This window comes from Narcine bancroftii, chromosome 11 (assembly GCF_036971445.1).
Source record: "Narcine bancroftii isolate sNarBan1 chromosome 11, sNarBan1.hap1, whole genome shotgun sequence".
Lineage (NCBI taxonomy): Eukaryota > Metazoa > Chordata > Chondrichthyes > Torpediniformes > Narcinidae > Narcine > Narcine bancroftii.
This window is the reverse complement of record NC_091479.1, coordinates 42,138,715-42,156,504: the sequence shown is the minus strand read 5'-3', so window position 1 is coordinate 42,156,504 and position 17,790 is coordinate 42,138,715. Positions and strand designations below refer to the sequence as shown.

The window sequence follows — 17,790 nt, the reverse complement described above, 5'->3', positions numbered from 1 at the left end:
TCTTCATTAATTAACATATTGAAAATAGGAGTTGGGAAGTTATGGTGAGGTTGGATAAGATGATGGTGAGGGAAAAATTAGAGTATTGTGTGCAGTTCTGGTCACCTAGCTACAGGATGGGTATTAGTAAGATTGAAAGAGTGCAGAGAAGATTTACTAGGAAGCTGCCAGATCTTCAGGAGTTGAGCTACAGGGAAAGGTTGAACATGTTGGGACTTTATTCCTTGGAGTGTCGAAAAATGAGTAAGAGATTGCTTAAAGTGGAATATGAATGGGAAAAAAGGCTGAGAAAGACTGCCGTTGACCCAATTGTGAAGGAAAAATTTTGCTTGAGAAAAATTGTCATTGGTCCATTTCCTCTAGAGTTATGAAACCACACACAGAATAAGTCAATGACGTACAATTAAAACAGTGGTTTTCAAACTTTTTCTTTCCAATCACATTCCACCTTAAGTAATTCCTTACTACAGAGCTCTTCTGGCACAAGGATTAAGTGGAATATGATCCAAGGGGTGGGGGGTGTGGAGGAGGAGTTTGAAAATCACTGCTCGAGATGAAAATGATTCTCCATCTCCGTTTTAAGCAGACATCCTTTCATTCTGAGGTTGTGCCCACTGGTCCTACACTCTCCCAGTACTGGCAAAATTCTCTCTATCCAGCCCTTTCACTATTCATCAGATTTCAATGAGGTCCTGCCTCATCCTTCTAAACTCGGGCGAGTACAGGCCCAGAACCATCAAATTATTCCTCTCATCCCCAGGGTCATTCTTGTAAACCATCTCTGGACCATCACATCCTCTCTTAGAAATGGGGCCTAAAATTGCTCACAACACTTACGAGATCAGGACAACCAAAAGGTGGTCACGTGAGGGAAAACAGCTGCAGGGCTGCCTAGAGTTCATGGATTGGATAGTGTTCAAGGAGTCAGCTGAGGGGAGGTTGGGAGGGGGTGGTCGTAGAAAGATGGCATCGGAAAATGACGTGAGAAGACACCTCTCCCTGACTGAACTATTCAATACTCGAACTGTAGTGAATTTTTTGACTTTATCAATGTTTTGAACATTAATTTACTACTGTAGGATTCTGGAAATGAAGAAAGGAAAACAGCAGTGTTGGGCACTGACAGTTGCCCTAATAATCAAAAAGACAAAGACTAAGGGGAGCGATAGGCTTTATTACACACAAGACAGCAGGCCCGCGTGCAAGCTAGGTAAGTGAAGGGATGGAAGAGGTGGCTCGACCTTTATGGCCTGGGTCACAGGGGAGGAGTCCAGGGAGGAGTCTCGGAGAGGATGTCATCAGGAGGGTGGGCCAGCCCATGCCGATACTGGTCAGTTAATACAATACCATTTCATTACCAGCAACTTAGAAAAAAACCTAGGTTTTCAACCTGTGAAAAGTGCAGAAGAAGCAAGGCCGACCTTCCAGAAGGAATCTCAGGAGCAGTTAGAGATAGATCCAAATCCTCAATGTGGAACCCAAGAGAAGCTGGAAGAAACGTCTGCATCCTCTGCGCCTCCAGAGACGCAAGATATCGCCAAGATCTTTGGCCTGGGGGTGGGCCAGGAGAGTGAGCGTGGAATCCGACCCAAGCCTGGCTTGACTAAGGAGACCAGGGGGGTGGGTGCCCGAATGTAAGCGCGAGTTCGCGGGAAGGCGAATGACTGTATGCAGCGGCCCATCTGAAGATGCTCCTCTGGTGCTACTGAGCTTCTCAGCATGGATGGATGTTCTCACATGCAGGAAATCCGCAGTCGGGCAGCCAGGTATGAGCTGGAGGAGGACAACTCAGAAATTTGAGAAGAAGAAGAGCAAGAATGACTATTTGCTGCAGTTGGACTTACTGAAGGAAGGCCTTAGGCTTTAAGAACATCTCCATCTCCAATGAAAGCTGTTGTTTAACCACAGACACCTTCCCCAGTCTTTAAGGCCCCTGCAACAGGGATGGAAGTCAACTTCATGTCTACAGAACTGATCCAACCAAATGAAAAGATGATGTCTTCTATGACCTAATATTTTGAAACTTTAAATGATCAATTTGCTGGTATAAAGGAAATAATGGCTGGTATGTGTGAATAAATTACATTTATTCTAGTTGATATTAATAAGAGTTTAACAGCAGTGGACACTGGATAAGATCAATTTAAGAAGATCGAAGACATTTTTATTGACCGTAAGGACCGTGGGGACCATTATGCGGAGAGAATGGATCATATTGAGGAGTTGTTTACAGGCTAGGATGTCCAGAAGAGAGATTTGTTAAAAAAACATTGATTCGTTAGAAAATCAAAGTTGTCGAATTAATATTAAGATAGTTGATCATCTGCCAGAAGATATTGATGGTTCAGATCCTGTAAAATTATTTCTGGAAATGTATTCCAGAGATGTTGGGAGTCGAGACTTTTTAGATAGGGCTCATAGGGTGTGAAGGAGAAAACCTTTTCTGGGTCAAATGTCAAGAGCAGTTCTTTTAAGATGTTTGTGATATCAGGATAGAGAAATTATATTGCGGCTTGCAGTTCAGAAAGCTCGCCTTGATCAAAGCCCAATGATGGTTCAAGGCAATAGGGTTTTATTTTATGCTGATATAAGTCAGGAGATTATTAAGTGACAGAAAGAGTTTAATCTGGTCAAAGCAGTGCTGTGGAAGAAAGGGTATAAGTTTACTTTTCGGTGTCCGATGATATTTAAGGTGAATTATGGGCCAGATCAGTCTCAATGTTTTGAGAGTCCTTATGGTGCATTATCTTTTGCAAATTCCTTCCCAGATTTGAAGGAATTGATGGGGAAAATGCCCGAGGTTAAAATTGGGAACAGAACAGGGAAACGAATTGGAATCAGAATTGGTGAGTGATGTTGAAGATGAAGCTCAAGCTCAATGTGGGTGTTATCACTGGGATGTTTTAATGTTCGGTTGGGGGGTGGTGATTGACTCTGCTACTTCTAAAGTCATCTGTCAAATGTGGTATTAACTGCAGCTGGTCCACAGAGGGGGGTCCAACTTTTGTACTTGTAGATTTTTACATTTTTTACAGGGGTTTCTTATTGTTTGAAAGGGGGGGTTTAGGTTTTTTAAAATATGTAATTGCTTTGTGAAGTGCCAATCTCAAGAGGAAATTAAGTTATGGCTCATTTAAATTTTGTGACCTTCAATGTTAAAGGACTTAATAATCCAATGAAAAGGAAGGGAATATTGGCATATATAAAGAAAATGAAGGTTGATGTTGCCTTTTTGCAAGAAACTCATTTGTCTGAGAAAGAACATATGAAATTGATGAGAGATTGTGTAGGACATGTTTTTCATCTCCATTTAATTCGAAAGCTCGAGGTGTTGCTACTTTGGTTCATAAGAAGATACCGTTTCAGTTGGAATCATTCTCTGCCACATTGGGTCGAGAGCTGTTGGTGAATTGTAAAATTTTTGCTGAAGCATGGACTTTGATGAATGTTTATCCACCCAATGAAAATGACGAAGATGCTATTTCTGAAACTTTTTTGAATCTGGGTCAAGCTAATGAAAATATTTTGGTTGGTGGGGATTTTAATTGTGTGTTGGATAAATTTCCAAAAACTGTACAAAGAACCAAAATGGCTAAATGGATGTTACACTCAATGAAAGATTTGAATTTGGTGTAAATGTGGAGGAAGTTAATTCTGACAGAAAAAGACTTTTCTTTTTATTCACCCAGACATGATCCTTTTTTGAGAATCGACTTTTGCTTAACATCAGCACAATTACAGGGTAGATTTATACATGCAGAGTATATGAGTAGGATTTTATCAGATCATTCCTCATTGTTAAGTAGAAGTACACAATCCTTTTTCCAGACATCTAAAATCAGGAAAGCTCCAAACATCAGCAAGTGGGAGAGAGATGGCAGCGCGAGTCAGGCAGGTGAGGAGTGGAGCAAAAATATCAGTGTGACTGGAATGGAGTGGGGGTGGATACAGCAGCATAATTTGGGTGGGCTTAAATCTGGCTTTCCAAAATCCAAAAAAATCTGAAATTCTGAACACAGTGACCCCCCCCCCCCAAAGGAATCTGGATAAAGGATTGTACACCTGCACATGTTCTGGTTTGCATAATGTAGACACCCCTTACCGGTGAAGGTTTAATGGGATGTTATTGAAGCAACCAAAGTTTCTAAGTTAAATCAAAGACCATATTCAATCTTATTTGCCAATTAATACATATTCAGTACAAAGTAAATTTGTTCTGTGGGATGCTTCAAAAGCTTATTTAAGAGGTCTGATAATCAATTATTCTGCAAGAATTAAGATGCAGCATTTGGCAGAGAGGCAAAATTTGGAGAAGGAAATAACAATTTGAGAGAAGGAATTCCAACGAAATTCGACTGTGGATAAAAAGACTTTTTTGATTCAGTTGAAACTGTTATAATATAATGCAAACATATAAATATGAAAACTTAATACAATGATCTAAATAGAATTACTATGAGTAAGGAGAAAGAGCGCATAAAGTTTTGCTTGGCAATTAAAGACTGAACAGGCATCAAGGACAATAAATGCGATAAGAAATAATATAAGAGTTACTTTTAAACCTCAGGAAATGAATGATGAATTTCACTCATTTTACCAGAATTTATATCCTTTTGATGTAAATCAGGATGAGGAACGTGTTGAGTTTTTTTTAGGTAGTTTGGAGTTATCGGTTTTGGACGATAAAGATAGGACAGAATTGGAAGTTCCTTTCAGTGATTTAGAAATTGAAGAAGCGATATTGAATATCACCTGGAGAAGATGGGTTTACAGGAGGGTTTTATAAAGAATTTTATGAAGTCTTGTCTCCTGTTTTGATGGATGTTCTTAAACAAGCGACAGAAGAGCAAAAGCATTTCCAGAATCCTTTTCTAGAGCTAGACTTAGTTATTGCAAAAAAGGAAGAGCCCCATTGAAAATTGCCTCATATCGACCAATATCGTTATTAAATGTAGTTTATAAGATAGTAGCTAAGGTATTGGCTAATAGACTTGTGAAGTATTTATCATGTTTAATACATGTTGATCAAGCAGGTTTCATTAAGAATAGATTTTCTTCTGAAAATATTGTTAGACTGTTGACGTTGATTCATGTGTCAAGACATTGTTTGAATCAATCAATGATAGTGGCATTAGATGCAGAAAAAGCCTTTGATCGAGTTGAAAGGTACTTTTTATTTAAATACTTGAAAGATTTAAGTTTGGACCTTTTTTGCCTGGTTGGGTTAAAGACTTGTATAAAAATCCCTTGGTGAGGATGTTGACGAATGGACAAATTTCAGATACGTTTAATTTAACAACCTCCACTAGGCAAGGTTGTCCTTTGTCACCATTGGTAATAGAACCGCTAGCCCAAGCTATAAGACAAAATGATAAAATTAGTGGGATTAAAATAAAGGAAGAGAATATAAGGTTCCTTTGTACCAATATATTTAACAAATCCTCAGTAATCGTTATGACATCTGCAAACCTGTTTGGTACAATATGGAGAAATGTCTGGTTATAAGGTTAATCGGGATAAGAGGAAGATATTACCAATTACAGAGGAAGATTATCCTGCTTGTAAACAGATTACACAGCTTAGATGAAAAATGAAACTTAAATATTTAGAGGTAATGGTTGATGTGGATTATCAACATTTGTGTAAGTTGAACTATGTTTCTCTATTGATAAAATTAAAGCTGATTTAATCAAATGGAAAAACCTTCCTTTGACATGAATGGCACATGTGAATTGTATTAAAAATAATAATTTTCCTTATATTCAATACCTTTTTCAATCAATTCCATCTTCGCTTCCAAACATATTTTTTAAAGAGTTATGCAGCAATCAGAATATTTTTATAGAAAGGTACATTGGCTAGAGTATTGATGCAAAACTTAACATGGCAATATGCATTAGGGACGACAATGGCCTCATTTTCAGAATTATTCATTAAATTATTAGTTAATTATCAGTTAAAATTTATTAATAGGATGTTCAATGTTAATCAACCTCCACACTGGGCTAAAATGTTATTATCACAGATTTCACATTTTATTATACATCAGTGTATATTTAGATGGACTCCTCGTCTTTTGCATTATTATAATGTGCCAGTATTATGACATTTATGTGATACTTGGTATAAAAGAAATCTGGCAATAGGAACTGGAGATAAGGTTTCATTCCAAATTCCATCATATCAGGATAAATACATCTCCTTCTCGATGAATAATCTCAGTGTTTAAAGATTTGCCAGATGAAAGGTGTTCAAGTGTTAGCAGATTGTTTTGAAGATGGGATATTTTTTTCCTATGTTAGGTTTCAGGAAAAAATTGAGGTACTGTTAAATTCTTTGCTTGCATATTTTCAAGTACATGCTCCAGTAGTGAAGAGTTTTGGGCGGGAATTGAACATGCCTAAGTTAACTAAATTTAAAAATTTAATTGTAAATAGGGCAGAAAGGGATTTATTTCAGAAATGTATTCTTTGTTGCAAGAAAAAATGGCTAAACTGGATTTAGATAAATCAAAGCCTAAATGGGAGAAAGATTTATCCTTAGAATTATCCCAAGAAGGATGGACTACTCTGTGTGAAGATAGTGTGACTAAATTTGGTGAACTACAATTTTCTACATCAGTTGTATTAAATGCCGGAAAAGTTAAAAAGATATGGATTTAGTCATTCAGATTTATGTTTTAATTGTGGGACTCAAATTGGTACTTTTTTTTTCAATTCTGTCTGGTTGTGTGATAAAGTAAGTCTTTTAGGATAAAAATTAAAGAGTTTAAGACGGAATTATTGGAGACTACTTTAATGTTAGATCCACTGCTTTTTTTAAATGGGGTATATTACAACTTTAACAATGGGTTTAAGAATGGATAAATCTCAAATTGAGTTTATTCAGTTAGCATGAGCAGTGGCGAGGGAATGTATTGGGATTACTTGGAAAAATTATGTGGATTTAAATATGAAAGCTTGTATTTGTTTGGAAAAGATAACAAATTACGTGATTTTTTAAATGTGACATTTTTTAAATGTCCTTCCTGTTGGGGGAAAAAAATCAGACCAACATTTCAGCTGATTCATCCAGGGTCACATCTTGAAGATGGAGACCAGAGTTGATCTGGTTACACCGGATGAAATCGGGATCAGTGCACCGTACATGAGCCATGGCATTGAAATTGATGTCAGTAGTTGTATGTAATGTCGCACCTGGATTGGGCACCAATTCGCTTTCTCTCAGCTGTCACGTGTGTCCGATGAAAATTGAAGGATGAAGTGCAAGTGCTGAATCTCCCTTGGCAAGTAGAGATACAGTATGCATAAGAGGCTGGTGGTCTGTACAAATGGTCAAAGGATGACCTTCCAATAAAAAAGCTGAAATATTGGATTGGAAATTGGGATCCATGAGGGAATTACAAAGAAACATTTCCAAATTGTATCTTCTACTTCAAGAGGAATCTCCAAATCCAGACTTGAATAAATCAAAAGAAAGATGGGAATTGGATTTGGGAACTGAAATTGACCCTTTTTGCTGGTCTGACATTTGTTGGGACAGTAATTAATGTTTTTGATAGATTAGTTAATAATAACTTATTCATCAATTATATTTAATGGCACATCAATTAATTTATTCCTAATTTTTCAAATTCATGTTTTAGATCTGAATCCCATTTTAAAATTGATTGTGGGGAAATGCAAAATTGTATTTCCTTAGCAAAGGTGATTTATAATATTAGAACTGGGTATGATACCTACTTCAAAATATGGAAACCATATTTAGATATGGGATTGGATATCTAATGTATTCACTTCTCCACCCCACCACCACTTTTCTTTAATCTTAATGGTTGAACCTTATCATGTTGGTTTAATTCTAATATTTTATTAATATCCTGCCTTTCCTTTTGGGAGGGAATAGTAATCACAGGAGCTTTGCACCTAGGTCTGTATTTTTTTCTTTTATACTTTTTTTCTCTTCTTACTTTTATGTACAGTACAACATTTATTTTATTATTATATTTTGATCATTGAACGTATCATTTGGATACGATTCTATTATTATATTGAACTGTATACAAAACTATAAATATATATTTTTTAAAACAGAAATGTTTCACTGCGAGATAGATAGCTAAGAGTTCTTGCCCAAATGTACTATACTTTGCCTGAACCGGTGACCGCTTGGCTGAAAAAAAACACCAAAGGTTCCAATTGCCCACAGACTAGCTGTTCGAACACTGCTCCCACAGCACTGACAGATGCATCTGTTGTAAGAGAGAAAGGCCTTAGGCATTTGATGTACAAGCTTAGTGACATTTGCAAGAAAAGTGTTCACATCATGGAAAGCATACACAAAGTTAAGGTCTTTTTGAAGCAGACATCAGATCCTTTGAGTCGTTCAGCAAGAGGTAATAGAAATGCTGTGGCATTCACCAGGGAACAGCGATAAAAATTCCTCATACCTAAAAACCATCACAATTGGCCAACCTTAATGGAGGGATGAAATTCTCAAAATTCACGCACTTCTCATTCATCAGCCAAAATACCATGTTGCATAACTCTAGGTCCCAAAAATACAAGATCAGAAGCACCAGAAACACTTTCCTGGGATTGATCACGATGCCACATTCCTCAAGCCTTGGAAACAATGAGATAAGGTGGCTCTTGTGCTTCTCTTCATCCACACTTACAACCAGAATCTCCTCGATCAACACAAGCACCAAAAAAAAAACCCAAGACCAGTGAGTTCGTGGTCCATGAACCGCTGGAATGTCTGAGCTGCATTCCATGGACCGAATGGTATTCTCAGAAACTCAAACATGCCGAACGGGACCATCACTGCTGTCTTCATGACATCCGAAGACTCAAATGGAATCTAATAGTAAGCACGTTCTTTTAGCAAATGCATATTTGCCGTGGAGATTTGCTGAGAGGTCTTGTAAATTTGGAATATTGTATCAGTCAAGCACGGTGGAATTGTTCAGGGGACGATCATCTCTGCAAGGCCGCCAATCCCTAGTTTTTTTCAGAACCATATGCAACCGTGAAGCCCAGCAGCTGTCAGATCTGTGGACGACACCCAACTCTTGCCAATCCAATCTTGCGATTTTAAGATAATCTGGGGGCATTACGACCTGCGTCTCAGACCCTGCCTTTATATGGTGGCTTATTGCATGTCTGTACACCGTTACGATGGGGTCACGAGGCGAGGAAAACACTTGCGCAAGGCTTGGAAAGGGCAGGAATCAGGTTGAAGGCTTGTCAGGCAGCAGATGGCATTGGAAGGACAACAAATGCAGCTCACTTGCATTCAACAGCTGCAGTCCACACAACAACGTTTTTTCAAATACATCACGGAAAAATGTGACAAGAAATCCACTCCCAAAATGGAATTTTCCACATTTACAGTTATGTTAAAAAAACACCCAAAAAGATTGCAAGACAGAAATGAAGCACGAGTAACCTGTGGCCATGTTTGAAAAAGAGAATCATTTGTAGCTGAAAGAACACATGACATATTAGAAAGACTATGCTCCTCAGGGATTGGAGGGACCAGCACTGATCCAAAGTGACAGATAATTTTGGAGTTTTACATAGAGATGGCAAACAAATAACCTACTCCAACAATTGCCTCAAATTGTTTCCATTTTTCTCAGTTGCCTTCGATAATCTCTCTCAAATGAGAACAAGATCCCAAGACAAAAGAACAGAACCAGGCCACCAGGCCCATCGAATCTGCTCCGTAAATACACACTGAGCTACTCTACACTCCTTCCAATTTCCAGCCTTTTCCACATATCCCTTCATGCCCTCACTAACGAGATACTTGTCTATTTCTTGTTTAAATACTCCCAGTGATCTGGCATCCACTGCTGTATGAGGCAATAAGTTCCACAGCTCCATGACACTCGGGCAAAAGAAGTTCTTCCCAATCTCTGTTTTGGATGGATAACCTCTAATTTTCTTGTCCTCGACTCACCCACCAAGGGAAACATCTTACCCGCATCCACCCTATCTAAACCTTTCAAAATACAAAATGTCTCCATGAGCTTTCTTTTTTAATTTCCGATACCCCAATGAATACAATCCAAGAGCTGTCAAACACTCCTCGTACATTATATTTTGTATTCTGGGAATCATCCTCATCATTTTCCTCTGAACCCTCTCCAACAACATCACATCCTTTCTCAGATAGGGGGCCCAAAACTGCACCCAGTACTCAAAAGGAGGTCTCACCAGTGCCCCATAGAGCCTCATTAACATCTCTTTTCCCTTGTACACTATTCATCTTGAAATGAATGCCAACATAGCATTCGCTTTCTTCATTACCAATTTCACCTGGTCATTAACTTTTAGTTTTCCTTGCACAAGGACACCCAGGTCCCTTTGCACATCCAAGGTCTGAATTTTCATCCCATCCAAATAGTATGCTTCCTGTTTATTTCCACTGCCAAAATGTACAACTGTACATTTCTCGGTGTTAAATCTCATCTGCGATCATTTTGCCCAGTTTCCTAATATGTCAATATCCTTCTGCAACTTTACGGTTTCTACATTTCCTACTCTGTCCCCTATCTTGATGACCTCCGCAAATTTGGCCACAAAACCATTTAAACCACAATTCAAATGATTAATTTATTTTTCCTTGGAATATATCTATCCTGCATTCCTTTTATTACTGCCACATGCCAATCCAGAATCGATCATGACTGAACCTGAACATGTTTATTGCGATGAACTTCTTCTAATAAAGGTTCTGGGTTTAATTTTTTAAAATCCCGTTGTGGTTCCTCTTCATCAACTCTTTGGAAGCTGAATTCACAAAATTTGCCAAATATTTTTTCAGCAATAATTCTGTGGTACAGAGGATTACTCATCTTTCCTTGAGGTTAAAAGTTGCATTTTGATTTTGTTGTCTCAAGTTGAAGGCTGATTAAAATGGATTCAGTGATGATGGCCTTTAACTTTGCATTATTGCTGTGGCTACACAGCTTGAATGATAAACTGGTGTTTCTACAGGGAATTAACTCATGGAAATGTTCTAAACAAATTCATTGGAGATAGACCTTTGTGAAAAGTTTATTGCCCATCGGCAACAATCCTTGAAAAGAAATGAATCATCACCCAACAGAGCATAATCCCATCTGTCAGCACATGGTCCATACACATCACCCATTATTCCCTCTTGTTCATGTGCCCAACCAAATGCCTCTTAAATCGTGGTGATTTCACCACTATCCTGGCAGCGTGGGCCAGACCCCCACCGCACTGTGCAAAAACCTGCCTCACTTCTCTCCTTTTCCCCTCTCAGTTCAATATAGGCATCGTAGTATTTTTACATCTCCCACAGGGGAGGGGGAAGAAGAAATCTATCTTCTCCAGGACTACAATAATTGGATAAATTTCAACCAGGTCATCACTCAGCTTCCAATGTTCCAGAGAAAACTATCCAAATTTGTCCAACCTCTCCCCAGAACCAATGCTCTATCCCAAGCAACCCCCTGATAAACTCTTTTTGTCATGCAGCAACTAGAAATGCAGAAAACACTTGAAATGTGGTCTAACCACGTTTATACTTCATGCCCTGCTCAATGAAGAATACTTTCTTTAACACCCTACACTTTTGTTGCCACTTTCAAGGAGCTCGTGCTTGCACCCCAAGATCCCTCATTGCAACACTACTACAAGTCTTCTCAAAGTGCAAGACACTTGTCCAGATTAAACTCCATCTACCATTTCTCTGCCCACATTTATAAGTCATTTGGTTTGGAAGGGAAAATATGAGAGGAACTGAGTGGATCAACAGGACAGAGAGAAAACCTAGGGGGGTGTGGGCTGGTTACATGAACTTGGACAATTCCATATTCATACCATCGATTCACAAATTCAATAAGAGATGGTTCCTTTGTATTTGACCTCACCCAGACAATGGAGGAGGCAGAAGACAAAGGTCAGTGTGGGAATGGAATGGAACTTAAAACATCTTGTGACCATGAGCCAAGATGGCCATTGTGATCCAAGTGGCGGCGCTCAGCCAATCTGTCATTTACTCTGCATTGGGTTTCTTGCCACAGAGGGCACGGACATGGTTGGAGGAGGTGAATTTGAAACTTACCCTTCATGAGAATCCCTGGATGGTGGTAACTGATGTAGATTGCAGGAGAAAATGCCCGAGGACTGGGAGGAATTAGGAATCTATAATTATTTGAAAAATCTTACTGCAAGATTCATCACCAACGAGTTGGAAAGCCGCTTCACACTATTCTCCCTTTCAGAAAGATTTAGTTAATAAACAAAACAATCTTTCAGCACAGCCAGGGGCAAAAGTGCTCTTAATTTAGTCTTACAATCAACAGACTTTGAAATTACCCACCATAAAAGACTCAAAATTCAATTCTAGATTCACTTCTGGTGGAAGTATAAGAGCCAGTGGCTTGCTAAATCAGATGAGCCTTATTCTAAGTTTCCATTTTGACTTTCACACCGTCAAATGCAAGCCCCAGTTTTTTATCCCCAAGTATTTTCTATCCTTACCCACTTTACAACCACACCTACCTGAAATTGGAACAAACAACAGCTAATTTTAACATGTATAAATCATATACAAAATAATTTACCCACATTTTCACATCACTGTCGCCACCGAGTGATAACTTGTGCCCGTCAGGAAACTGCACCAGCCACTAAAGGGTGCTATTTACCTTGGTGTTACTGACTCTTTTCCAGTGTTAATTTTAGACATAATGACATATTCAACATGCACAATATTTCTTTTCTTACTGACGAGAACTAGAAAGCATTGTGTAAAAAAGAGAAAAGCCCGTCAACCAGGAGATACAAACTCCTGACTGCAATGTTGCTGTGCACATTTGCTACATTATTGAAGTCTCACAGTACTTACAACAGATATTCAAAGTCAAGCAATAACAGAAATAACAGAATATTACGGCACGGTACAAGCCCTTTGACCCACGATGTGTTGATCTTGATATTTCTAACAAAAAAATAATACCCTGTAGCGGCTACTGCGGTAGATGCTACTAAATAAAGGCAAACACATACAAAGGTAGTCAACTCAAGACTTGTTTATTGCAGACATACACAGACCTTTTATTCCCTGCCTGTCAATGAGAATATTAGTGAACACCTTCCGGTCCACAGGACCAGCAGGTTAAAGCTACGAGCCATTAGTGCCCCATGCCTTTAGGCAGGGGCTTCATCTGATCCACTCACTGTACTTTGGTACCCAGCATTGTTAGCCCGCGACGTGTCAGGTAAGTCTGTGAACTGATGGTGGTGGTTTGTAATACTGCGCTGTGTATCCGCTACAACCCTGTTTTTCTTTCACCCATATATGACTGTCTAAGAGTCTCTTAAATTCTCCTTATGTGATATTGTAATGGATAAATATATTTGGAGAATTTGGTAATATTTGGTATTTTGGTAAGATTTAGAGTAGGTTACAAACATACACACACATACATTTTAAAACATCTTATTTGAAAGACTGAAGAAATATTGAAGATCTCTGGAGAATGTTCTGCACATTCACAAGTAGGTGTTAATCAAACTGATGTCATAAAATGAATGACCATTGTTTGGAAATGGAGCCAGGCTGGCTACAAGTACCTTTCTGCAGGCTGCTTACAGGAAAGTCACTCCTAGGTTTTGTTTATCTAACACTAGGTTAAGCAGAAGAAAGAACTCCTGTTGTTTGGAATAAGAGGAATGGAACTCTGTAGTAGCTTGCAGAAATAAGTTACCATCTGGAAAACCCTAACGGGGCAAAGTTCATCAGTGAGACATTGAGGTGACTAATGGTGGTACCTCAGTTGTGGAAATCCTAGAACAACACATCTCTCTCTAAAAACCCTACAAGAACTATCCTGAGCGGTAAACATTTACCTTTCGAGCACCAAATCCTAGTGAAATTTATACACATTCCATTCTGTGCACAGCGGAATTGCCTGCATCCAGAGAACTTGGAAGAAAGAGAAGTAAGATTGAACTGTGAACCAAATCACTTTTCTTAAATTTAAACACATTACAAATATGTGCACTTAGAATTAAAAAGGGGTTAATTTGGGTTTGTTAAGTATAGAGTTAGGTTAAATTTTAATTCTAATTTAATGATTAAATTTGATTAAAAATAACTTCTGTTTTAAAAACCACTTGTCTTGGTGAATGTCCCTTGCTGCTGGGTTTTGGGATCCTTTGGGCTCTTAACAATATCTGCTTGGATAATGACATTGGGCCTGTTCAAAGTAGGAAATGGCTTCTACCAGCAGGAATTTCTATTTGATAAAAAAATATTGATAGGTGGCTGGCCACATACTTTTCCTAAAAATTAATACCCTCTCCCTCCCTAAACCACATTCAGCCCTGTGACATCTTTCTCTGTTGCATTACTGGGACCACCAAGGACCTGACCCATTTCCCATCTCTCCTTGTAATGCCAATAATGGCAGCTGCCATTAAGAACTGACAAATCACATTTTAATTCAGCAAGCAAGATGAAAATCATCCTGACATACTGCTTAAAAAGAAGGGTCAACAAACCTTCCTAATTTTGTCACTTCAATTTTATTTTGCTTCCCATGGGGCATGAGCAAAAACTGTCCTATCAATTGGCTCACCAAATTATGAGTAAAATCATGATTCCTGTTCATGAAAACCCATAATTTTCAATGTTACACAGATAAACTAGGAAGAATTCTGTAATAAAAGTTAATAAAACATTGAAAGAATTTCTCCCTTATCAACGCTGAGATTGTAGCGCACCAGGCAACTGGGCAAGCAAAAAAGGCCAAATCACTGCAACACTTGGACAGTCCAAGATGAGAAGGAGCCTGGGCCTTGCACCACGTGCGGGCTGAGATGCCCTTCACTTCCGCGTAGCGGCCAGCCAGCTGGAGAGTGATGCTGGAAGTCAGGGGTACGTCACCAGAAGTGGGTGGGCCAGTGAGCACACGTGGGGAATTTAAACCAGTAAAGCCAGTCTTTGTTTTACACTCACCTTGGGTGGATGTCTCTTTATTTGGTCGCACTGCCGCAGTGGATGCTACAAATGGATAACTTCTTACTTGCTGCAACCAAACAGGTCTGCAAGATACACCAACCTAAATAGAAAACATGACCAGAAATCTCAGAGATCATAAATTCAAAAGGATTGGTGAAATCTTTACTCTGTATTTTTAACACCAAAGTCCCGATATTTTAAAGGCATTCGATCAAGTAACTGAGAAACATTACATTTTAAACACATGGTACGTCAGGATCAGAAGGATTGGAGCATTATTGTTCAGGTGACACAATTTAAAAAATAACATCTAACTTTATGAAGAATGTGATACTACAACAGGAAAAACGGATGGAATCAGACACATTCTATGAGCATTGGGAAGCAAAAAATGGATTGGTTTTCCATCCCTTCCTCAGCGACCCAATGACCCCGACAGGTCCTCCCCGACCTGCGACCGCAGTGGAGTCCAAAGGATCAATCAGACCCCACAATGGTCGCAAGTCGGCGTTTTGCCCCCGTGCGAGGAGCCCTGAAGTCTTGTAGGAGTTTATAAACAGTTATTATTTTAATTAAAGGAGTTTAGTCCAAAGGTCCCACAATGGTCGAGTAGGGGGGGGAGGGTGGGACCACGATGGTCGCAAGTCGGGGTTTTGCCCCCGTGCGAGGAGACCTGAAGTCTTAGAGCCTATTTTTAAAATCAAATGATTTGACAAACGAGAACAGTCACAGGATTGACTTTGTGACTCAGGGTCCATTAGCTGGGGGCAGCCATCTTAATTTCTGTGCGCATGCGCCAGTGGTCAGTTGCCACTTGCGAAAGGGTTCGCTTCGTCGCCCTCAATCGGCACATGCGTATCTGCAACATATGCGCGAACTCACCACGCATGCGCAAACAGACCTGCCAATCACCTGCCCCTTCCCGCTGCAAGTAACCTCGCGGCCTCCAGCCTCGCCCTGTCGGCGGCATCAAACCTCGTATCGACGCCTCGGCTCCACCCAAACACCCCGCCGGTACCGGCCGCTCCCGGGTGGGGCCCGGTGGGCTGCGGGTCCCCCGCTTTCCCTGGACCGCGCGGCTGTGGAAGGATCCGGCGCCTCCGCCAACTTACTCCCATTCGCGCCAGAGGCGACACGACGGACCGCCAAGCAGACGACGCTGCTGCAAATGTCCCGCCTCCTCACAGCAAGAGCCAATCAACCCGCGAACCCGCCCATCAATCCAACCCGACTTCAGCGTCCAATCAAATAGCGGCCTCACCGAATCAACCCGTTGTTTCGCGTAACTGAAGCAACCAATCAGCGAGCGAGCGAGCGAATACACAGGTGAACCCAATGAGCATCAGAAGACAAATCAAGCAGTCGAAGGATCAGAAGACCCTTCGGCCCTTCCACTTTTTACTAATCCAACAACAATCAAATCCTTGGGAAACACAGGATCACTTTGTCTTGGCTCCAGGATTCCTCTGATCTCAAGCAATACATTGTACCCCAACTGCAAGGGAGACTATTTATTCTCAATCTTTCCTTCATATTTATTACCGCTTCCAATTTAATGTCTGCTACTTTTTTCAAAGTATCTACATCTAAGTTCAATGCATATGATCCCTCTACGAGTGGGTACGGCAATAAACTCATCACAAGTCCATGGATCCCAATTTCAAATGCACCTTCAAAAGCGGAGAGAATTCCAAGGATATTAAATTTTCATTGAAGACATTTCTTAAAGTCTAAGCAGCTGATCGGTTATTGGGAAATTGTGACACTTGGTGTTCGGCTCCTTTGCATTATCCTCTCTCGATCCGTGCTGCTGTGTCCTCTCATAATGTTGTAAGGTCATCTCCCTTTTTACCAACGACCAAGAGATCCACATTCAAACTTTCCTTCTATCACCTGCTTAAAACACCCCAGAAACAAATCTGACGATCTTTGTGCACTTCTCATGCTTCAGGTAAGGAAACTGTACACGTGACTCCCGATGTAAGATGAGCAAGACCATTCGATGTGAAATTTGAGCATGCGCGCTACTGTGATGGGTGGAAAGGCGGACACACGCCCAAAAATTCAAAGTCAAAGACTCCTTTATTACACTCGCAGCTCTGCTTCTATTCTCTCCCTGCTGCTGTTGACTGGAGTGATGTCACATCCATGCCGGCCTCCAATTGTTCGGTGTTCCCTTCTTTGTTGATTCCTGCCGTGTGCGTTGTCCCCTGGTATGAAAGTTGTTGGTCCCCGTGGACTCTGAACAGTTGCCACATTCGTCGGCTATCTTGTGTACAGGGTGGCATCCCAGTTAGCTTGATGCCCCACCTCCCTAGAACCAGCGCTGTTCGCTGCTTTCGGTCGCCTATATCTGGGTCGTGGGGGCTGAATTTGCTAATGTCCAGATGTGCTGGTTTGAGGTGGTCAATGGTGAAAGTCTCTTCCTTTGCACCGATATCCAGCACACTCACCATGATGTGTGGAATGAATGATACACACCCGTGAAGTCGAAGTCGAAGACTGGTTCGTTGAACTGGCAGCTCTGCTTATATACTCTCCCGCTACTGATGACAGGTCTTTCGAGACGGCAAAGCCAGCCTCGGATTGGTGGGTGTTCTCGCCATTGCTCATTGCTTCCCACTGTGCGGGATGTCATCTGGGACGAAGATGATTGGTTGCCGCAGGATCTGTGTAGTCACCGCGTTCGTCATCCATCTTGTGTACTGGCTTTCGTCCTGGTGAGCAGGCCGCCTCAACCATATATTGTGGAAGAATATGGACCCCATATTTACAAAGGTGGCT

General features: G+C 40.3%; 1 long non-coding RNA gene across 1 annotated transcript in view; it reads right to left on the bottom strand.

Moving 5' to 3' along the window:
• LOC138745302 (uncharacterized) overlaps nucleotides 1-16,187 on the bottom strand; it is a 29,561-nt gene extending 13,374 nt beyond the window's left edge. Inside the window, exons 1-2 of the long non-coding RNA XR_011346152.1 lie at nucleotides 16,119-16,187; nucleotides 15,004-15,106 (exon numbers count right to left, since the gene is read on the bottom strand). This is a non-coding gene — a long non-coding RNA (uncharacterized lncRNA). The remainder of the gene's footprint in view (nucleotides 1-15,003; nucleotides 15,107-16,118) is intronic.
• Between the last annotated feature and the right edge of the window lie 1,603 nt (nucleotides 16,188-17,790).